The sequence below is a fragment of the Marmota marmota genome, unplaced genomic scaffold (genome assembly GCF_001458135.2).
Source record: "Marmota marmota marmota unplaced genomic scaffold, marMar, whole genome shotgun sequence".
NCBI classification, from domain to species: Eukaryota; Metazoa; Chordata; class Mammalia; order Rodentia; family Sciuridae; genus Marmota; species Marmota marmota.
Window position 1 is genome coordinate 3,930,650 of NW_026000185.1, and position 23,477 is coordinate 3,954,126.

The window sequence follows — 23,477 nt, forward strand, 5'->3', positions numbered from 1 at the left end:
AGCAGGTGCAGAGCGCCCCGAGCGAGGAGGCAACCAACACCCGGCGCACACAAAGGGAGGCCACCGCGAGCCGCCGCGAGGGCCCAGCTTCCCCTGGCGGCCTCGGGCCTCTTCCGTCCGCGCCAAAACGCCGGCCAAATCAGACGCCCGATGTTTTTGCAAAGTCTTGCAGCTCCGGGAAGGGGGTGGAGGCTGGTGCTGCCGCGTGGGTCCCGCCCCCACGCCTTCCCAAGCACTTGCAGAGCATTGAGCTGATGGCACTATCTCGCTGCTCGCCCTCTCTCCCCCGCACGTGTCCCTTCCCCTGTTCTTTCAAGCATTAAATATGTACCACATGACAGAATAGGGCACCTTGCACGGTCCCCTGAGTCCTCTCTTGACAACCAATTTTAACTCACGAGCAATGAAATGTCTAAAGGCAGGATATAAGCACTTCCAATTACTTACGCTACTCCTGCATTATTCAAAATGTCCATGGGACGGTATTTATGACTTCCAATGTGCTCCTTCACACAGAAATACCCGTGCAAGATGTCAGGGCCGATCCCCGCCCGCGCCCGCCACAGCTGATGGCCTTTCTTCCTCCCCAGGGAGCAGCGGTACCTCCTTCAGGACCTGGAGCTCTGGAATCTGGACTCTTCTCCCACCTTAGGTACCAAACGAAAGTGCTCTCAACTTGGAACTGCTTTTAGGAGGGAAACCTCTCTTGCCTTGGCTTGAACTTTGACATCACCTTTGAAAAGGAACTTATTTGCATAATAGTGGCATCTACATTAATGTCCTACTCCCCTGCAAAGCCCTCACAGAGCTAATTTTGGCAGTCAATTGTACATTAGGAATGAGCTGCCCAAGGTTGGAGCCAGCACCAGCCCTGAAGTGTTGCCTTTGTTAGGGACCAAACACTTGTTTGGACATAGGAGAATTGGTTTTCTCCATTCTTGACCATCAGGACCTCAGCTGTAGGTGGGGGATGACCTTCTTCATGCCCCAACTAGTTAAGCAGGAGGGATCCGCATTTTTCACGCACCCAGGTGTATCCATTCCCACCCTGCAGTGAACAAGTAGTGAACCATTCACTGGTTTCCTGGGTCCTCTTCTTGTGCCTTTGGGTCAAGGCCTTTTGCATCACAGATTCGAATATTATATGTTAGTAAACAAATTTCAAAATGCTAATAAATCTCTCAAATATTTATTTTCCCATTTATTACAACTCCACCTCCAGAGGCAATATTTCCAGGTTTTTTTTTTTTTCAGAACATGCCAACTCCTTACATAACCCTCATCCATCTAAGTCACACCAGTAACTAAACGAAGAGAGATATTTTTTTTCCTTCTGTGCATTATGTGTGTTTTAAACATAGCATTAATCCAGCGGCTTCAATTTCTCCTGGTGGAGTGAAGGGAGGTTGATGTCTGTTCTCTCTGCCAGCCCTCCTTGGGGGCCCATGAGATTGAAAGGATGTCAAGGAAACAGGAGGTAAAACTTCAGCTCACAGCGAGGGTGTGGTGCTAGCTACCTCATGTCCCTGATTGTGTTAAAAATTAACTCCCAAGGTTCCCTTGGGTCATTCCCAGACACGATGTTCGATGGTGGTGGGTAAAATGGCAAGAAGGTGTTCAGGCTTCTGCTCCACTAGAACCCTGCTTGATGACAGCGATGCAGGAGCGTGAAGTATTATTATCACAGCACAAACTGGCATTCTCGGTGGAACAATTTGATTCACAAATCAGTTCACAAAGGCAAGGTTATCCGAAGTGAGACATGGTGGGGGTGGCCAGTGGAGAGAAGCAAATCCTAATTACAGCCTCATTGTCCCCGTGTTCTCTGGCACATATGGCCATTTAATCACAGAGTGTGACAACCTTGGCAGATATTGCCAGACCTGGTTATTGATATAAATTGCTATTCTCGTGTGTCAGCAACACAGCAAAGAGTTAAACAGTGCCTGCGTTCACCCGAAGGGAGTCCAGTGTGCACACTGGCATCTGTAGCAACAAGATGGCACAGGGACAGGGACGCTGCCCTGCTACCTCCCCAGAAGAACAACCATGGAAGTGACCCCCCCACCCAAGAATGGGAGGAGAGTTGCCCACAGGCACAGAAGAGTGATACTGTCACTTTAGAAATCAATTTATCAGACCTATTAAAATGGAAAAAATGCATATGTTCTATGACCCAGCAATTCTACTTCTAATGTCAGCCTAATGTGTGTACAAGATGTGCTTATGCATATAATCATAGCACTGTTCATAATAGGAAAAAAGATGGCAAGCCCAGTACCCATAGGACATATAATATAGGGCATGTCCCATGGTGGAATACTATATAGCAGTGAAAATAGACAGCTGTATAGGTATGGATATGTGTAGATGTAAAGATACTACAGAATGCAACAGTGTGTGTGTTTCTCAGTAAAAATGCTGAGAAAAAATCCAAATTATAAATGCCTTACACATTGTAATACTATTTATGAAGGAAAGTGCACCAATAAAATAATATTTAGACTTCTTGTAAATATCACAGTACTTGAGAATGTTTAGAAAACAGCTCAGAACAGATGCACACAGGCTGACCGAAGACAGAGCAAAAGCCAAATTCAGTCTTTACCTGTTTTTGTATGGCCACTAGTTTAAAATGGTTTTTGTATTTTAAATATTTTTTTAACTTTTTTTAAAAAGAAGAAGAACAATATTGAGGCATGTGAAAAAACATCAATGCCCACCAGTGGATTGTGCTGGCACAGAAGCCCCCGACTCTTCTCGCTCTACTCAACTGCAGACCAAATGGCCCACGAAGCCCAAGACTTATCTCGCCCTTGACTGAAAGAATTTCTGATTCCTGTTCTAGAAGAAAGAGCCCCAAGATCATGAAAACAAGATCTCCGGGGAAGGAGGGAAGAGACTGATGCAGATATTGAAGGTTTAGAGCTCTATTTCTTCTTGTAAGACAACATTTTATGTTGGTTTTATACTTTTCAGAAAGGTAACATGTATACAGATCCAAGCTCTGAAATTTATTTTCATTATAAAATGTGTATGCCTATACGTGTATACACACACATGTATGCACGCTTTTTGTTAAAAGTTCATGTGTGAACATTTTAAAGGTGTGTGTTGTTTTCAGTGTGGAGGGTACAGGTGTAATCCTTTTAGTGTGTCTGTGTGTCCACGCACACGTAGGTGCACACACATCCCTGGGAGAAATCACTCAAAGTGGGGAGTTCTCGGAGGGAGCAGTGTGGGTCTGTTGGGTTTTTACCTGTTTGTTGCATTTCTCAGTTTTCCAAATAGACATGAGCATAGAACAAGGGAGGGGCCCTGGCCTTCCGGGTGCTGGTGACGGTCACTGTACCAATGGCAATCCTTCCTTGGGAGCTCTCTTTTCCTTCCAAGGTTGGATGATAAAACCTTCATAAGGAAAAACATCATGGCTTGTTTTACATTTGCCTAACATTTTTTTTTTTTGGAAAACTCCAGCACCTAATTGCTTCTTCATAGGAAGAAAAAATGCTAAGGCTCAATGCACTAAAGATTTTTATAAAAATCAATCTATCCTTAAAGTCAAATGCAGCCTAGATTATCCTTTCTGCTGGAAGTTATGGTAATGACCTACAGAGACTTGCCTCACAATGCAGTCATATTGCTTCTTTACCAGTTTGAAAATATTTTCCTGTAGAAAAGCACAAAGCAAACTCCATCTGAAAAACACATAAGATTACATAGCAACCACACTGGGACTTTGCAGGATTAGAACACTGGGACCTAATGATTTCCTTTGTCCTGACACCTCATAATCCCATTGCATTCAGAAAGGTGAGCTGGATGAAGCCATTGAGACTGGACAGCGGATGATTTCTGGTGGGCCTGTTGTGGCTATGTTCCTAAATGGACACCATTAGCCCTGCCCCGGTCCCTCCTAAATGACCACATTTCTGAATGGACAAATGCACGGATCACCTGAGCATATTTTAAAGGTGTTCCCTATAGAATGGTTCAATTTAGGACTATAAGGTAGAACCAGGCGAATGACCCTCCGTGAGGAATCAGAGCACACTTTCTTTAAACAAGAAGAAGTATTCCCAGGAAACATCTGATCCACTCCTCCTAAATGAGCGTGGGCAGGAACCCTCCTCCTTGAGATGGCACGAGTAATGCGCACCCCAGAGAGGCACATTACAGTAAACAAGTGCAGTTGTCAATGCTTTTAAAATAATTATAAAGCCAATGAGTATTTATTAGTAAGAGATTCGAAAATTTGGAAGACATAGGAAAGGCCTTTGGTTTTTTTTCACCAAAGATAGCCATGTGCGATTTTTGTGTGTGTGTGTGTGTGTGGATTTATCCACTTAAGGGCTCTTCACTGCATACATAACTAAAACATCACTCACACACAAGGGACATCATCTGAACTACCTTGTGCTCCTTTGTACTTTGCAACAATGTATCACAAACATTTTCAGCTGTTAACAGCAATTTTAAAAACTAGAACATCAATTTTGGGATTCTACCGAAATGATACAAAGTTTCTTTGTACTCCCTTAAACAACACTGCAGTGAACATCCTCCACCATAAGCAAATGAGCTTGTCTCTGTTCCTATTTACAGAGGAAACACCTTGATGTGAAACTGATGATTCAAAAAGCGAGCCCGTTTTTAGGTTTTTAAATATAAGGAACTAGAACCCTGGAATGTCATGTAATCCCCATTCCTAGAAGCCATGTGAGAGTCCATCTCCTCCTGGGAACAATTTCTGGCTAAACCTTCCTCTGTCGGTGACCACCGCCCTGGTGGGTCTGCTCTTCCATCCACCTGTCCTGTCCCACTTGGGCCACCGTACCAAAGCACACTAAATTAGCATAGGAGAGCTCAAACCCGGAGAACAAAGGTGGTAATGGGAGCAATTTAAACCTAAGCTTATTTAACCTAAATGGCTAGTGGCTGCCCATTTTGTCTTAATTGCCTTTTAAACTAAAATCAATGTTAAATTACCTGAACAACAGCTTCTGCACAATTGCAAACTAAAAATTCTTTAAGTGCCTCCTGAAAAGCCCGTGGCTCTTGTTTGGCCAAATGACAAGGAAAGTATCTCCTCCTTCTTCTTCCCCGGGCTTGGGTCTGGGCCCGGGATCCCGTTGGGGTTCCGGAAAGGGACATCAGGGCAGCCCTAGGGCAAGTCACTCTTTCACATGAAGCCAGCTCAGTGCTCAAACTACAGGGTGCCAGGCAGTCTGTGGGCCCCAGGCTTCCCCCTGGGTTCTCCCTCCTCCCCTCCTCCTCCCCTCCTCCCTCCTTTCCTCCCTATTTCCTTCCCTCTATCTTTCCTTCCTTTTTCTCTTTCTTCCCTCCCCTCATGAGACACCGGATACTCAGATGGACAATGGCCACCGTAGATGGCCCAGGAAACCAACTTGCAATCTACAGGAGCCAGGCTGGAAGCCGCCTGCTGTCTCCGAGCCAGAATCGCTGGAAGTCAGGCCACTCTGCTTCCCCACTGTCCCAGAGGCCAACGCTGTAGCCCTGGCCCCAAACCAGCCAGGACTGGTCCATAGCTCACAGCTTCCCTGATTTTTGCCCCCATGTCCAACTTAGGACCAACCACAGAAATCCGACAGGCGCCCCCAACCCACCACACAGTTACGCCACCTGCAGCTGCCCGGGCCAGCAGTCCTCAGGGCACCTTGGGGTCCTCCCCGCTCCCCTGCCTGCCTGGGCTGCCCCTGGCCGCAGCACGCTCTGAGCAGACAGCTGTGCGGGCGGGGGTCTGGTCTCTATGTCCACGATTACTATTTACCTTCAGTTCTCTCATAGGTGAGCAAGACAGACCAACCACAGCCCCCAGGAGGCTCGTGTCCTAGCAGGTCAGACAGACAAGAGGCGGGAAATGGAGACATTCTTAACGGCTGCATGGGAAGCGCTCCGTGGGAACCCAGGGGGGAATGGGGATGGGGGCCTCAGAGAAGGTTCCGGGGTGGCTGGCATTTGTCACTCCCCAGATCCGCTTCCTGCCTCTGTGTCATTCAAAGACTGATGGAGCCGGCACCATCTGATTTGCACTCTGGGGCTTCAAGAGTGAGGTGGACACGCACGGCACCCAGCAAGAGCCTCCAAGAACCACGAGCTTCACTAGTGACCAGAAAACAGGAGGCAGGTGGGCAGGGAAGGACACGCCAGAGCTGGGGAGGCTGAGACTGGGTAGAGACGTTACTTCCAAGCTCTGGGGCCCTGGAGAAAAGTGGGGGAGAGGACACACGTGACTACTGGTCACACCAGCAGAGACATTGCAAAGCTGCCAGAGGTGGCTTGGAGATCTCCCTGAAGGGCATGCCTGCCTTCCCAGAACAAGGGTCCCTAGAGTCCCTAAACAGGACAGTATGGAAGAGCCGAGAGCTGTGCAAAAGTCAACTGGTCACTCTTCCCCCAAATTCCCTCACCCCCAGCGTGTCAGAAATATGCCACCCCACAGAACATAGGGGGCACCACCTGACCCCTAGTCCTAGGGACCTGATTCAGCACATAAGGGGAGAGACGGCTCACAAGCTAGGGGCACCCCCTATGTGGGGGTTACAAGATGGGAAGGGGCTGGTGCCACAGGATGTGATGGGGCTCAGCCAGCATCTCCGCCATGTCTACCATGGAGGTGCCAATCACAGGCCCTACCCCAAAGGGTCTCTTAGAGAAACTGCTCCCCTCACAGTCCTGCCTCAGTCAGTCCCTGCCCACGGACGAGGGTAGGACACACACCCTCCTCTGGTCAAATTGGAGCCTCTCCCAGAAATGTGGATTTGGGAAGCTTCAACAGCTGGACTTTGAAGATGGGGCAAGTCTCATGTTGGATTCTGATGACGGGTAAAGAGAAGCCGTCTACAGACGGGTAATGAGACAGGACTGGGAGAAGTGAGGGGCGGGAGGGGATAAGCAGAAACAGGAATCAGAGACAGGAGAGCTGTTGCCGTGGCTACTGAACGCTCTCTTCCTCTGTGCCGCGTTCCCTCCCCTGCCCTGTGTATCTCTGATGCAAGTCAACTCGCTCTGAGGTCCCAACCACGCTCTCCACCCCTGCTCGATCATCTGAACATGGTTGGGATTTCACGGGACTTGGTCAGCCTGCAGAGGAGTCCCCACGTCCCTTTGCCTTCCAGAAAAACAAAACATCCCAAAGTCTAGATGAATGAACCTCTTCCCTGTGGCTCAGGGACTTCTATGAGGCAGAGCTGGTGGGCCAGTCAGAGACGCAGCCAAGACACTGAATGCTAAACAAATACAAATGCTTTGGCACTAGAGGTTCTGCGTGTTTTGTTTTTCCCATCGTAAGCACACGTCTTCCTACCTAAGAATGTCACACATATATAATTGACAGACTAATTCTTCTGACATTACGTATGTGAGCACCTACTGTGTTCCAGAACCCTTGTTAGACCTGGAAATACGATGCTAAAGGAGTCTATTGGAGACAGGAAGTGTGACACATGGGACTAGCCTATGAACTAGTATCGTAATTACTGAGACAAGTGACACCACACAGCTAATCCAATTGTACGTGTGTCTGCTCGGTTGAGGAGGCTCCTGGCTCTGCCTGCAGGCAGAAAGCATGTTTTCAGAGAGCCAGAGGGTAGCGATGCATGCGTTGGGTTTTAAAGGGTGCATAGGAGTCTGTTCAACTCAGGCAAGGGGGAAGGGCGCTCTGGCCAGAGAAAGCAGCTGGGCAAAGGCACAAAGGAGAGACGGGTGGGCTGATGTGCAGAGTGGACAGTTGAAGACCACTCAGAGAAAGTGGGCACAGGGCAGGTGATGAAGGGGCTTGGGTGTCATGCTGAGGTATCTGGACTTGACATCTTGAAGACAGTGCCACAGTCAGTGTAAGGAAAGTCACTGCCATCGGTGTGGGGAGAAGAGCCACCTGGAAGCGGTGAGACCCACCGGCAGATTCTTCATTCTATTTTAGCAGAGACTATGAGGAACATTTGCACAAAGACCAATGGAAGGATTTGATAAATATTTTATAAGCAGAACCCACAGGACCTGCTGAGGGACTGGAAGAGATGGATCAGTGGGGATGGTGTAAAGCGAAGAAACCTCAAATCAGAGCCAACTCCTGGATCTCTGTCACACGTCATTGATTGAATGGTGGCACCAATGATCACATTGGGGAGCCTCAGATAAATACTTGGAAAGATAAGAGGCTCAGGTTGGACACTGAGTTGGGAACAGCACTGGAAGCTCTGGACAGAGCTACTCCCATCTACACGACTGCATAGACTGGTCTGGCCCTGGGGAGAGTGGTCACGCACCTGGAGAACTGTTGCATGGGCAGGGTTGGGGTCTTGGGAGAGCAGACAGACACTGATATCAATACTTTTAAAGTCAAGGTCAACCCAGTAGAGTGCAGCTCCTAATCAAGTCCTGGAAGGTGTTTGAATAAACACTCTGAGGTCAGGACTGTGCCCTGTCGTTTTCATATGTCAGCATTGTCACCTGTTTACTACCCACAGCCAGTGGGATGCATGAGGGTGGTTTAGCTCATGCAACAGCAAAGTGTCACTTCACCAGCTGGGTCAACGCTGGCCTCGCCAGCACACTCTTCGCCAACGGGACCCTCGCCCTCGCTGCAGGCAGTGGGCCCCGCCTCCCTCAGGTGTCTGAGCACTGTGTTTTAAATGAGTGATGACAGACAGCGTTCTCATTCAGCAAATGTCTGATGAGTGTGTGACAACCAAGTGCCAAGCTTGCTTAGGGCAGGTTTTTCTTCGGGGCACATGGTCATCTAGAACATGGGCTCTGATGACTTGGCAAACCGGTTTTCACTGGACGCTCACTGATTGCCTGCTAACTACTCAAGTCTCCCTGAGATACAAGCAGGGGCTGTGGGGTGTGACTCTGCTGCCCTATAGGTCCCCACAGGTATTGGAGAGGTCCTGACCCTACTTGGCGACCTGGGAGACAGGCCACCTACAGGAAGTTGCAGGTTCCACTCTGAGACATCCCACTGCAATCTCAATTTATGTACATTCACCTGAGACACCAGAAGGTGAGGGAACAGGACGAGAAACCCATAGGAACACAGCCAGTGACCCCCAGTCATCCCAGGCAATGCGCATGCACGGAGAAGGTCCACCTGAGCAGGAGGTGGGGTCTGCTGTCCCCAGGGGGTGGGGCCTCCTCTTCCCACATAGCAGGCCTGTGAAATCCAACCAATGCCTCGTCGGGTGCAAATCCACTTCAGAACAGGAGAAAACCTTTTGGATATTGGTCCCTTAAAGAAATGACATTCGGGTCTCCCTTGGAACCTTCCCAAGGGATTGTCCATAGGAACTCAGGACCCAACTCCTTGGGGGCATCACCAGAGCTTCATCCGCAGGCAGGCGACGGTTTTATTATAGCTGCTGGGCCTAAGCTGCTCTGGCTGCAAATCCACATTTTACCCCAGGACTTTCTCTTTCTCTTCTTTCTTTTCTGCCAGGGATCTCTTCAATCTCCTTTGGACAAAGGTCGGCCAGTGACCTGGGCCTATGGACTTCCACGTGGGGGCCGCAGTGAGCTCTGTGTCGCGTGCCCTTTCCTCCTGTAGACCTCGTTGCTCCCGTATTAGAAAAGGATTCCCGCAGGGGTCAACAAGGTGCCCCAGCCCACTCCCAGCCACCGGGGATCTGGTCCATGAGACAAGAAGAGGAAGAGGAGCCTGAGGAGAGAGGCCAGCACCAGCACACAGTCCAGAAATCCATGAGAGCATTTTAATGTTTTGATGCACACACTCACGGTAAGATGATTTTGTCATTCCAAATGCAAAAAGCAAAACAAAACAAAAAACTCACTTAAGGGCTATTTAACAGATGAGAATTTTGTGGCAAAATAATTTCCTATCAGAATTTTTAATAAAACAGAAGGTACTGTACCAATTACGGTTTGAGTGACAACAAAGTGTCACTCATGATCTCCAGGCTTAATTCTGTTTTAAATGTCCCATCACAGATGGCAATGTCCTAAAGTATAATTGTGCTCTTTACAAGATCATTTCAGGAGTTGTAAAAAAAAAATACATCCATTTGTGCAGAGCAGGCAGTGTAGTCCAGTGGTGGGGCCCACATTTAAAGTTGCACAATCAGTGTAACATGGTGATTCTGCCAGTGGATCCAGACTTGCTGTAAGTCCTTACTCATGAAAAAGTAAAAAACAAAACAAAACCCTAAGCTAATTTACTGCCTATGTTAAACTGTACATGATATTATACCTCTAAGGATGGAGAGGTACCATGATGAAAATCTGATCTCATTTCATGGAAAACTAAATGAATTTTCTATTAGGTTCAGTCCATTCTGTTAAAAGTGAAGGTTTATATAAAAGTTAGTGCAAACATGAAATATTCCATTAGGGACTAATGCTGTGGCCAGGACAGCATTAGTGGACCCAGGCTCTATAATGGCATATCCAGACGGGGCGGCAGACACAGCAGACATGTAAGACCTCACAGTCCAGGAGTTGGGAGGTCTGTGATCACGGGCTGTAAGGACGGTGTCTGGAGAGGGCTCCCTGCCTGGCTTGTACACAGCCACCTTCTCATTTTGTCACCACAAGTCCATCCTTGGTGGATGTGAGGGATAAGAAAGACGAGAGCTCTCTGGTGACCCTTCTTATGAGCACCCTAGTCCTATGGAGTCAGGGCCCTACCTTTGCAAAAAATTTCAAAGCAATATATTAAAATCCGCTTCACATGAATTGCTTCCTTACTCCAGATACAATCCCACCAGGGGAGGTGAATTTGGGTGGGATGCACATCCATATTATCAATAAACAACTTTAACTTAAAAGGTAGTAAGTAAACAATTTCATATTCTTAACTAATTACCTATTTTCTCAGAAATGGTTTGAATAAAAAACTAATTTTTTTTAACCAATTTAAACAAAGAAACCTTGAAATGCAGGGTCTTCCTGATGTGGAGACTTGGGCTGAGCAGCCTTCCATGTTTCCACGCTGTTCCAACCCACACGGTGGTGGCGCAGGAGGCCACCACTTGGTGCAGTGTGGGGTGACTTCCAGGAAGAATTCTTCTGCTCCTCTATCCAAACCCCCTCATCTCCACCCCAGGACCTGGATATGAATAAACTCTCTTTCCTTGTTACTTCTTTTTTTCTTATCTCTAAAGGATGCTCTGGCCATCAGATGACCACAAGAAACACTCAAAAGAAAGCCGATTCTAGGATGTCCTGATTAACCTTTTATTGACCATGCTTTATTGTTTAAACAAAGGAAATAGGTTACATTATTCAGCTTCAGATTTTGACAGAAAACTAGAAACCACCTGTGAGAGGCAGGGGAACATATTGCTTTGAAAAATCCTCCATATAATACATTAATAGCAGACCGGATGCCGGCAGCACCCTCAGGTTCAGGAGCCACAGCTGGAAGAATCCATTGGCACCTAGGATGATGCTTGAGATCTCAGGCTTTCTCTTAAAGCTTCACGTACGCCATCCTCCTCTCCCCTGTACTTGTTACCTTTTAATACAAAACACGACACCTTCCCTCCAAAAGCTTCGAGCAAAATCAATGCTCCACAAAACCACCTTTATTTATTTTACAGCTAAAGACTTCTGTGTCGGTACAATAATTTTGTAGGGAATGTAAATTCTGCAGATTGGGAAGCCCAGCTACCACAAACACCTTGCCCAGTCACGCATATATATGTCATCTTTCTAAATACAAATAATAACTACAAAGATAACAACAGCAGTATTAAAAGTAAGCATTACATCAATGCAACCTAAGTTCCTAATGTTACTACAACAATTTACACGTGTTAGCCCATTGAAACCACATTAATTTAGCATATTTGTATGAATGGCGATGAGACATTTACATTAAGTATAATTCATATTAATAATTGAAAGCTATACACAAATCAATCATATTGAACTGTAGTGAGGTCTACATAGTGTGGGAACAATGGATGCCAAATGAGGACTCTTTATCTGTCTCTCTCTGCAAGAAATCTGTTAGAGTCAAATCCACTTTTTTTTTGCTTCTCTTATTCTGTAGTCTCATTGTGAGACTCTCAGATCGATGGTCCCACTGAGTGACATGCCATCATTCAAACTCTTTGGGCTCATGCACCATACCTTCTTGATCTCGCATGCTTTCCCATCCCCATGATTCCTGCCATGGAACTGTCTAAAGCCTGAGGAGACAGGACATCAGTCATCTGACACCCAGCAACCACCAGCTCAGATTCAGATAGATCTAAGTTTGGATTCTGACTCTGGAAAGTTCCAAGAAATTTAAAGTTATTTAAATCTTCTTAAACATCTGTTTCCTTGCCTCTAAAATGGGTTTAATACCAACCAGTTCGGGAGGTGGCTGAGAGGATTATGAACTTAAATAACATATGTTAAAGCACCTAGCTCTGTAGCTGGGACATAGTACGCTTTTGGAAATGTTTGAAAATGATCTGACGATGTGAAGGTGATGATGGTTTCGACTTTTTTTTTTTTAAACCCTTTTGTGGTTAAGACAAGGATTAACTGACAAGTTTAAAGGACACACACACACACACACACACACATACAAGTGCATATAGTATCGAAGTCTTTTGTTTATGCAACAGTGACTCATATCAAACTTTGGCCTACATCAGAAGTCAGCAAACTTTTTTTCCCCCCTGTAAAAGGACAGTATATATTTTCAGCTTTGTGGGCCATATGGTCTCTGTTGCAACTACTCAACTCCACTCTTCATGCAAAAGTAGCCACAGATACTAGAGAAGTAAATATGCCTGGTCATGTTCCAGTACCACTGAGCCCAAGGATGTGTGTACAGCCCCCAGCAGGGAGGCTCCAACCTGAGAGCACTGAATAGTGCAGGCCAAGTGGCCACCATTCCACTCTCCACACAGATTTGAGAAATTGAGCCCTAGGAGCTCAATTTCAGAGTCCAGCTGTTGAAGTCTTCCGAGACAGAAATGACCATAAAAGACAGCAGGTAACACATGGGAATAACGGGAGCCAACCCGCTGTGTTTGCTTGACTCTTACAGTCTTATGGCCACTGCCAAAATAAAGAACAGCACCTTCATGTGCAGAAGGTACAGGGAGCGTGTCCTCTGTCTCCCCATTAAACAAATCAATGTCAACACAAAAATCCCCCCAAACACTTTTTCTTTTTCCTACTCTGCCTCCTTTTGCAACTACGCAGTTTTAGATAACCACGTTGCCTGGGTAAATCCTATTCTCACCAGGAGAGTATAGAGATGAGTAGCCCTGAAGGCAACGCCCATAAGAACAGCATCTGCATGATACACAGGGCTTGAGGGCCTAAGAGCACACTGTCTCTATTCTCTTGCTCTCGGTGAGGATCTGGGTAGACTTAAGAGATCATGATCATTAGGTCCATTCTACACAAGAAGACATGGGCTCAGGGGACTGGTGAGTGACTTGGGCCAGGGAACCAGTGCTGGGAAATGATAGTGTAGGCATCAGCCTCAGGGACTTCTGCTAGAGCTGAGCTCTCCTTAACCACTCAGCACACCTGCCTCAGACGCACTGCTCTCCAGGCAGCTTGGGCTGAAGCAAACATTGCAGGAAGGAGAAAAGGTGAAATACATTCAGCAAAGTGATTAATGCTCATGCTGAGTAAGTAAATGTTTGGAATATGATCCGTAATCCATATGGAAGGTGTAATCAAAGCACCCGAGAGGTGACCTGACCACTCTATGGTGAACTATTGCAAAATACTGACTACGGTCGTGATTTTAGGGCTGAATCTTCATTAAGGATCTGTTTTCTTTACATCAAAACAGTTTTCTGATGCTAAAATGTATAATTGCCCTTTATTCAAATGTCAGGCAAATGCAGTACTCTAGACAGCAATTTTGTAATCAGTTCAAGACTAATATTCATTAGATCAGGATCTGACTTTGATATTGTAAATAATTCCACATCAAATGCTTTCACATGTAGACTTTTTTTGCATTGGAGTGGCTATTGAAAGATAAATCAATTGAAAATATTTGTGTCATAGAACTAATTCATAAAAGTGGCAAACCTGCCCCACCCTAGGGAAAAAATACTGTATCTTCTTCTTTTGTTAAAAAAAAATAGTTCTTCAAGGGTTATATCAGATTGTACTCCCACCCCTGGTATGTAAGATTTTGTTAACGCGCACTGTTGCAAAAGTTGGCTATTACCAAACTTGTTGATCTTTTCCTATTTATGACATAAACATTGTATCTAATTTTTATTTTAAGTGCATTTCTCTGGACACCAGAGAAATTTAGATGTAGAATATTAGGAGGGCTCCCACTTCAATGGAAAAGTTGCCTTTTACCCAATGGCTGAAATTTAGTCAAAGATTGATTGGTTTCAGCAATGAGTGTGCCACAAAGACTCCATTTTAAAGGGTTGAGTGGATTTTCAGGATAATATGGAAATGTGATCCACATCAAATCAAGTATACACAAAATCACTAGTTTGAGTTTACCAGAGGGTCACCCCCTCATTCTGGAAATGTTGAGTTTTTTCTTAGTGGTTCTCTCTCACTCTCTGGGAGAAGCTTTGTTCTGGATGGTTGCTGGAGAGTCAGTCTTACGCCTACCTCTGGGTGGGCATGCGAGTTGGTCAAGCCAACGAGGAGCTCACATCCCTCTCACAATGGGGTTGTGTCTAGTGATGGGCATGGGATGCAGCTTTGTAGCCTGTTGCTGTTCACAGAATCTGGGTAAGTGTGTGTGGGAGGGTGATTAATACACACCCTCCTACTGCATAATGGTGGAGCCAGTTTCAACATGGCAGCACCAGAGCTGAATGATATATACAGAAGCCCCATCCTGGTGATACCATTTGGGCTGCCGGATCAAATCAACTTGGGTAAACCATAGGAGTTTCCAGATCTGAAAGTTAATACTTTTCCTCTTTGCTCGGACCTACTTGAGTTGGGTTCCTGCTACTCCCACCCAAAAGAAACTCAACTAGTACATTAGTTCAAAGTGTCTGATCTGCCCAATTCTTTAGGAGATTCTTGTCTTTCCTACGTCATTTTGTTACCACATGACAAGGCTGATGGGCATTAATGAGCAGAGCTATTTAACAAGCAACAGCGAATCAATAGTTGAATGGAACAAACAAAGAGTGCAAGAAGGGTCGTTATGTACGCAGGTTGTTGTTGGGTCAGCTGAATTCTGATTCCAAGAGAAACAATACATGCTCGATTTCAAACTTAATTTTTAAAAAGCAGATTCCAGGTAAATTTTTTTAAAAAATTGTCAAGATAAGGCATTAAGCTGTAAAGAACTATAAGAAAGTACAGAAAGAGATCATTTTTGTAAAAGTTGGATAGGGGAAGAATAGCTCATAAGTCATTAATAAAAGTGATCACGAACACACAAAAATGTCCACATTGAGAAAGATACTGCAGGAAATATCAGAGGGCAAATGATGGCTTGTACTTATCACTGGTGTAGCTGGCCAAGCCACGCAGCCTTCACATGCCGTAACATACCATCCTACATGTGAACAAGTAATCAGATCCACAGCTGCAAAGGAACAGACCTGTACACACACAGTTCATACAGGAGGAAAGATAACTTGTATCACAACCGGGCAGGAAATTGCAAGTGAAGAGCATCAGCATACCATGTGCCATATCTGTACTCAATCATTTTTAAAATATCCCTAATATCCAGTGCTGTCCAGGTGATTTTCAGAATTGGGAAGACTTCAAATTGTTCCAGTGATTTTAGAGTAGAAACCTGGTAAATTTTGTTGAAATAAAAAAATATATATGTATATATTTATTTTAGCAGAATACAAAACAAGCAAATCCAAAGGAGAATTAACTCAAGGTCCATCAAGGGGAGGATGGCTAAGCAAATGATGGTGCATCCACATTGTGGAATACCATGCAGCCATCGAAAGAAGCAGACAGTTGCTGGTATTGGTGTATATCCATTCTATGTGAGAAGGCCAGGGACTCACCAGAATGTAGAGCATGAGTCCATCCTGAAAAAGCATGTGTGTGCACACGCATGTTTGTTTCATAAAGGAAAGACAGAGAAGAGAGAAAACGCATCCATGGGTCTTCTGCCACTCTCAGGCTGAGACGGAGGGCTGGAGGGGTAGTGGACAGGGCCACCTACTGATTTGCCTTAGATAGTTCTGTGGGGTACCAATGGCTCCAAAAAAAGCCATGAATGACTTTTTAATTTCAAGTCACTAAAAGAAGGGTTTTTTAAAAGGACAGAACTGTCCCTGGAGCTTTTCATTTAGAATTTTTTTTTTTAAAGGAAACAGAAAGGAAAGGTAGTCGTGACCCCGGTGCCCAAATGTCCATTTGTTCTCTGCCTCCAGGAAAAAGCACTGCACGGAACACTGAATGTACAAGTCTCTTGGCGAGAATCCAGCCAGAGTCTGCCCCACTGAAAGCTAACATGGGCTGCTTAACAAAGCATAATTAAATGCACCCAACAACTAAAATATCCACATAATTACAACAAAGCCAATATAATTGCATACATCCTTCTATTGGATGATACGATTGTCCGTACATAAGCACAAAGATAGCTTAAACACAACAGGCCTCCCAGCTCTGTGGTTCAACTAAAATTATCCGATTAATCTGCAGATTGCCACTGGGAGAAAAATAATCTATTAAAGATCTCCGTCAAAACAGAATCAAGTTATTAAATTCCTACTCAGAGACACAGTCGTTTCTTACGTGGACGGGGGGGAAGAAAGGGGGAAAAATGAAATTCTGAATTATAATAAAACATTTCTGTTTAATCTAGTTAGGTGAGTGTCATGGATGGGTTATTTATTGAAATGTGGCTCATTTTTCAAAGTGAGAAAAAAAAATTTAATTGAAAAACCTGAAACATGATTGAAGGGTATGTGGTTATATGAGTTATGCATGCTTATGTCACAGGCTGAATAGTGCCCCCCACCAAATTCATGTGAAATCCTAACCCCCCTGTACCTCAGAATGTGACTTGATGTGGAGATGGGCTCTGTCATCACCCATATATTTACCAATATCAGCAACTACTGGCTTCTTTTGTTGGCTGCATGATATTCCACAATGTGGCGCAACATTTTTGGCTCAACCCTCCTCCTATTGATGGCCCTTAGGTTATCTCTCCTTTGGATTTGTTTGTTTTCTATTCTGCTAAAATAAATGTTGCTATAATAAATACGTTGCATATATTTCTTTAGTTCTGGTACTTTTTTTCTTTCTGTTGAGTAAGTTAAAATAAGGCCAGTAGGTGAACCCCAATCCAATCTGACCTGCATCCTTGTAAGGAGAGGAGATGGGACACGGGAAGACCATGTGAGCATACAGGGAGAATCCAATATCTACAAGCCCAGGAGAGCAGCCCAGCCACCACCTTGAACTCGGCAATCCAGCCTCCAGGAGACAAGCAGGAGACGGTTACATTTCTGTTGTTTGAGCCACTCACTCCGTGGTCCTTTGTCATGGCAGTCCCAGCAAAGAAATGCCACTTCTCTTGTGGAGGAGCACACAGCTGTTGACAAGGAGGAGGACTGTAAACTAACAGTCTCAAGGAGGCTCACAACATATTGTTTAGACATATAAATAGATGGTCTGTCTTTAAAGACACAAGGAGCAATGGAGAAGGAGCAGATGGTCCAAGTGAAGATCTTCTGGATAAGGTTTTTAGGTTGGTCATCTGTCAGTTACATGGTCATTTTATTTCTTGGGTGTCTTTCAGTTTAGATAGTTCACAGAAGTCTGACTCTTGCTAAAATCTTTGGTGTCATTATATTTTCAGAGGAAAGAGGCATAAAATTAAAACTCTTTGGAGAGGGCGGCACTGTCGGCTCAGTGAGCGTCCCGGGTAAAGGAGATGGCTGATGTAAAACTTCTGTTTCAAAGGCACTGAAGGCCTCGTGGGATCTTCAGCAAACAAGCAGCTCACTGAGCATGTCTGGCCGTGAGCATCACCCAGCCTGCCATCCAGTCCTGGGAGGAAAACAGCTACCCACAGAGAAAAGTGACCCTACACCCAGGGATGCGGGGACACAGCTAGCAGCAGTTCTGCCCGGACAGGATGCATGTGGGGCTACGTGTTTTGTAGTAGAAATTCGACTCCAGAGTGCAGCCATGATTCATTTAACGTAAGATGGCATTTGTCACCTCTCTGTTCCTTTCTCCTAGGTCACGAGTGTGCCAAGAGGTGTACCTTGTTTTCTCAGCACTCCCTGTGACGTCGTCAGGGACAGTCTGACAAGCTCAGTTGATACCGTGCAGTGCACCCGTTGTTCTCTTACCCTGAGAGGCCAATGGTGGGTTCCGGATTCTTCGGCTTGCCTCAGTGGAGACGTGAGAACAATGGCTAGCGTGTCCAGCTCCTAGCGACTCTCAGCGGCCATGCTAAGCAATCTGTACGTTTTTACACTCGATCCTTTTAATAAGCCGGTGAGGCAGGCACTATGACAACCCTCACTTTCTAGATGGAGAATCGGAGGTTCAGAGGCATAAAACAATCTCTTCCAAGGTCAAACCAACAGCAGAGCATAGAGCCAGACCGTGAAGGCAGGCCCCTGAGCCGGCACTCAAACTCCCTCTGTGTCCCTGACTGATACCAAGCAGGGTAGTAACTTCAGGCAGCAGTACAACTCCTAGGGCCCAGGACAGCAGAGTAGTGTCACAGGAGGAGGGACCTTGCACTCGGGTGGCCACCAGGGCTCCCCAGCGGGTCTTCCAGTCCCTGGCTCACACCTTCCCAGGACTACATGTCACCAGTTTCTATATGTTCTTTTAAAATCATGCCTAGAAATGACATCAAGGGACGGTTTTTAAATTTTCTTTTGAGAACAGAACTCTATGAAAGCTGGTGCACACGTGTGTGTGTGTGTGTGTCTGTGTGTGTGTGTGTGTGTGACAGTGTGTTCATCCCCAAGATGGCGTCCTGGGCTTCCTCTCACTCTGCCCGAGTCATGTGTGCACCAAACTGCAGGGGAGAAACCTACACTCAGTCTTTTTTTAAGGCAGTGAATTTACAACTCCATTTGTAACACCTAGCTGCGCACAACAATGGACTAATTACTCTGTGGTCATTAAAGCAGATCAAACGATGAAGGACAGCAAATCACTGGGGTCCATCTCATCCTTCATCCTAACAGATACCAGCACCTACTCCTGGGCCTCAAAGAGGCAATAATTTCCAGTATTTCAACTATGCACATAAAATGGACCCTTAATTGGGAGGCCCGTGAATCCCCCAGCAACATAATGAATCCTGGGGCTCCGCGGGAACTGCGGTGGGAGCCAGGGCTCGGGTTATTAAAGCCACAGTTAAAACACCCAGGAAAGCAGTGGGGGGCTCACAGCACCTCACTAGGAGCACATTTCTCTCTCTGTGTCAGACCAAAGGGGTTGCAGGGAGACTTTGAGAAATTCAAGGACACCTGCAAAGAACGCAAGGCCCCTGAGACGTGCCCAGCTCCTGTGTGCCCTTCCTAAGGGTCCTCTCCAGTGTCTCACCCACCGCCATGGCTTCCCTGGGCCCGGGACCCCGAGCATCATAACCCGGCTCCTCGAGGCAGTCTTCTTTCTGCTTCATTAACATCCCATTTCCCGCTGGGGTTTGGACATCTCCGGCTGCTGGTGCTTAGACTTCTTGGGTTCTTCTCGGAAAAACCTCCCAAGGTTGGGGTCTAAAGAGCTCTTCCGTTCTGTTTCCTTACTGCTCTCTGGACTTTGCGTGGATGACAGCACCGATTCCCGCGGCTCAAAAACCGTACACCAGACTTTCAAATGTGTCACCAATCCATCTTGCTTCGGTTAAATGCACTCTGCTGCCCTTTACCCTCCAAACACCTCGGACACCACACCTCCCAGGCGTCATCTTTTCACCAAGACCCCATATCTGATTTCCTTTTCCTATTTCGGCCGTCTTATTAAATGGCGCACGCATCCAACCAGAAGGTTCCATGATGCCTCCTCTCCTACCGTTGCTCATTGTTTGCAATTAATCCACAAGCTGAATAAACGGACACGCTCACTACACAGCTCCTGGGTCCTCGGATCTCTCCACTCCTGCCGCTGTCTTGCCTACCCTGCACCGGCCCGCTCACTAGTGTCCCTCTCCTGGCTCCTTCCACCGCAATCCATTCTCCACACTGCAGGGACAGTTATCTTTCTAAATGGAAAATTTGATCCACTTCAATGGCTCCCAATTGTCCTTAAAGCAAAAGCTAAACTCCTTAACTTGCCTTAACAGAGCCCTAAGTTACCTGGCCCTTACTTCTCTCCAGGTTCATTGACTATGGCTCTCCAGCCATCTCCGAGAAACTTGAAGAGGCATGCACACACATGCCCTCGACCACATGGCTCCCCTTCTGCTCCACAACCCCACAGCTGCCCCTCCTGTAGGTCTGCACAGGCCATGTCCTCCACCTGGAAGGACTTGGTCTCAATCACGGTTCCGTCTCTGGCCCCCACCCCCATTCCTCAGGATCTGTCAAAATCCCCACGACAGAGTAGGTGTTAAATAAATGGCTGCTGGAGGAATACAGCAAGATACTAGCACACATAAAGACACGAAGTCTGTCTCTTTCTCTCTCCACTTTATCAGAATTCTTAGATATAAGCACTGCTAAAATCCAGTAGCTACTCTAAGATTCTGCTTGTTTATTTTTGGGGGGTCCTGGGGACTGAACCACCCAGGGGTATTTGAGCCACATTCCCAGTCCTTTCAATGGTTTTTGTTTTTGTTTTTGTTTTTGAAGTAGAGTAAGTTGCTGAGGCTGGCCTTGAACTTGTGATCCTCCCTCCTCAGCCTCCCAGAGATTATAGTTGTGCACCACCACCACCCCTGGCTTGCCCAAGAACTCTTAGTTATTTGAATAAAGGAAGTGCTCAGACTCCTCTGTGTGTCTTCTCGCTGTCTCTTCTCTTCCCTCGAATTCTTATCCTTTCATCAAAATGCTATGCAGTCTCTTGTTTTAACAATCTGGTGGTGTTCTGAACCTGCCCCCCTATTTTGAGGCATCTCAAATCCTTTTCAGAACTAGAGATGTGATAAAGGCAACTAGAAAATAAAAAACGCGGATGGCCATTCCCTGCTGTGGGCCCCCACTCTTGCTTTCTGAAATGCAGGAGACCACCAACCCTTGATTAAGAAGCCATCACATATTTACGGTGCTCCCAGTTCCTGCCTACATGATGTGCCTGGCACAGGGAGGCCTTTCGGGAGGATGGATCCAGGATCTTGGACAGGAGCGTGTCACCGTGTTGAGGTTGCACTTACAGTGGACTCACGGTGATTAATACAGCCTTGGTGGAACCCGGCCTCTCAGAGGTAGGTGCTGTTGTCAGGCTGCTGTCCCTCAGGGGACCTGTGGAAGGTCAAGGCTCTGTGTATCAGAGGTGCCTGCTCTCGGCCTTCCCCCACCATGGGCGAGGCTGAGACTCCCTCCTTGGCTTCCTATTCCATTTATCCCTGTTCTATCCTGGCTGTGGGGGAGTACTCCCCATTTTTAGGTCTCTGAGCCCCCAGAAACTGAGGATTCCATAGGGGTAAAGATCGCTTCTTACTCTTACAAAATAGGGCCAGGGAGACTGCATGGTTTGTAAGGAGGGAGAAAACGGAGTCCAGAGTGTGGGCCCAGATCCAATGTTACTGTGTCCTCACAGGAGCAGAGGAGGACACAGATGCACACAGTGTCAGGACACAGTGGGTCACACTGTCCACAAGCCAAGGCCGAGGCCTCAGGAGAAACCAAGCCTGCGACACCTCGACCTGGGACCTCCAGCCTGCAGCTACAGGACACTGAGTTTCCACGGCTGATGTCTTCCGACCGTATATTCTGTCTGAGCAACACTAGCACAGTCATTCACCTGTGCTCTCCACCACTGGCCGTAGGTGACCACTGAACACTTGAAATGTGACATGTCCACCCGAGGCACCCGGGTTTGCATTTGAATGTAAACAGCCAGCCACATGGGGCTTGAGGCGGCCAGACTGGACTTGGGTATAGACGACTAGCTTCAAAGTCAGGACTTTGTCCACTGTGAGCTGCAGGTAGAGCAGGTGCACAATAAGGACCTGCTAGCGAGCGAGTGAGGACCCTGGAGATGAGGACGTAAGGATCAGAGGAAAGACAACTCAGGTGCCTGGGTATTTCCCCCCAAAACAATACTGGTCCCTACAGTTTATATAATCACAGAGAACACTGGCTGGTGCCTGATGATCAGCTCCCGGGTGCTGAGCCTGTGCTGGTAGCTCGATGGCCACCATCTCATACCCACCGTGTAACTCCATGGGTGGGCCCAGGGAGTTTCCCCATTCCACAGATGTGGCCACTGCAGCACAGAGAGGTTCACTGTTATCCAGGATCGCACAGCTAGGGAGACAGGCACGCAGGCGCACATTTCAGGAACCCACCGGCAGAGACTAACCTGGGAGCCACCTGTAGTCCGAGTTTGCCTCTAGGATCGTGTGATGATCTTAAGGGTGGATGCCTTCCAGGGCCTTGTCTTTCCTCCAAGGGTCATTGCTTACAAATCATGGTGCCAGAGCCAAGGAAGGATGGAGACCAGGACAGGGGTGGTCAGCAAAGGTGTCCAAGGCAGGTGACGCTGAGTGTGAAGTCAGTGTCCCCAACGGGGACAGCAGCACCTCCTCAAGCCACGCCCAGAATGCTGAGGGCGGAAGTGCCAAGCAGAGGGAGGCCGGCCTGGGAGGGGATCATGTCCCTTTTCCTGGGGGTCGGGTGACAATAGAACAGGACTCTCACCTGGGGTGTGCAGTGGACAGAATCCGGTAAAGCAAGCTGAGCAGAAGAGCGGGTGCTCTGTGGACAGTCCCCTTCCTAGTGTGGGGATCGCTGTGACCATGACTGTCTGACGCTCACACGGCGCTTGCTGTGAGACACATTTTTAGGTCACTTCAGAACATACTATTTTCCTTTCAAAAACAAAACAAAACGATCATATCAATAGGTAGAGCATCAGCAAAACCGGCGAGCAGGCCCTTTGGTGGAAGGAATGCTGGGCAGCAGGAGCTGGGGAGGCAGAGGGGCCCTGGGGACAGGATGCTCCGGGGGAGGGGATGTCACATTCAGGGCTGTCCCCACCCTTCTGGATGGTCTTAAGTGGTCCCATTTTTTCTCATTGACACTATCTGGTTGGGTATCCGTGTGTGTGCGGCCCCTGTCTTTTAGGGGATATAAAGAGTAAGACAAGATCAATATTTCACAGGCCACATATATTTCTCGACCTATTTATTACTTGTCCTCCTGCCACCTCGGGTCTAGAAAGGATTACATTGGCTCATATTGACTAACACTATACAGCAAGATAAAGTAGATTTATTTATCCTGTTAATAGACGGGAAAAGTTTTTAAAAAAATTAATTTTAAACGGTAGAAACGGGAGTAGGAAACTTACGGAAGCCACGGGTGCAGTTCACACTGACACCCAAAGCACAGGGTCCTCCAGGCACCTACACTGTGACAAGGGACCGTGAGTTT

General features: G+C 46.8%; 1 protein-coding gene across 24 annotated transcripts in view; it reads right to left on the reverse strand.

The window, feature by feature from the left end:
* Rbfox1 (RNA binding fox-1 homolog 1) overlaps nt 1-23,477 on the reverse strand; it is a 1,613,147-nt gene that overhangs the window by 963,988 nt on the left and 625,682 nt on the right. The window contains exon 1 of one of the 24 annotated variants that reach the window (XM_048790112.1): nt 1-206. This exon is cut by the window's left edge and continues 241 nt beyond it. The exons of the other annotated variants lie outside the window; for them this stretch is intronic. The gene's annotated coding sequence lies outside the window, so the exon portion shown is untranslated. Of the gene's footprint in view, nt 207-23,477 lie in introns of those variants that run through there. 24 annotated transcript variants of the gene reach the window in all.